Here is a 777-nt window from a genome sequence, read left to right as displayed (position 1 = left end):
TGTGCGTGTGTGTGTGTGTGCGATGAAACAATGAGGACAGTGAAATAAAAAGGAAGGAAAAGCTCTGTTGGTTGCCTGCAGAACAGAACAAACTCATTTACAGAGTGGGTGCCAGACTTGAAAACAATTATCTGCCATCTCCGTTGCCTCTGTAGAAGAGTAGCCCGTTTTGTGCGGCTCTTTGTTTTTCTCAAGGACATATTCATTATTTCAGATGAGACCCATTTGAGTCTAAATAAAGACTTTCTCTCCTCTCTGTCAGATTTGGTGGCGCTGTGATGCTGCATCTGAGGGGATGTGAAAACACGTTTGAAAAGGAGGCTGATGAAAGCGTTTCTACGCCCGTAATGCATGTTCATTAAGTTTAAATTCTCTCTTTTTTTTATTTCCTCCTCGAGTCTGGGAGCTGATGTATGTTTGGTTTGTTTTACTGTTTGAATGTCGTTTGGCCCTCTGAAAACAGGCCGAATCTGTTGCTTCCTGCACGAAAAAGAGTAAAAAAAACAAAAAGCATAATCACCTCCAGGTTACAAGAAACCTCTGACAAACTGTAAACAAGGAGCCAGAAGTTTTATTTATGGGTTAATCCTCTCTCTGGATGAGATTTTGACATTGTTAGGAGAAAAAATAAATAAAAATTGCATTTGTTTGTCGCCTTGTTTACACCTCAGGTCACGGCGGAATCAAACCGACGCGCAGAAATAACCCGAGCCAGTTTCTGGTTGCATCTTACCTGCTTGTCTTTGCTGAAGGACCTCTGTGTGAGGAAATGAAAGA

The sequence above is a fragment of the Austrofundulus limnaeus genome, unplaced genomic scaffold (genome assembly GCF_001266775.1).
Source record: "Austrofundulus limnaeus strain Quisiro unplaced genomic scaffold, Austrofundulus_limnaeus-1.0 Scaffold204, whole genome shotgun sequence".
Taxonomy (NCBI): Eukaryota; Metazoa; Chordata; class Actinopteri; order Cyprinodontiformes; family Rivulidae; genus Austrofundulus; species Austrofundulus limnaeus.
Note: the sequence above shows the minus strand (reverse complement) of the source record.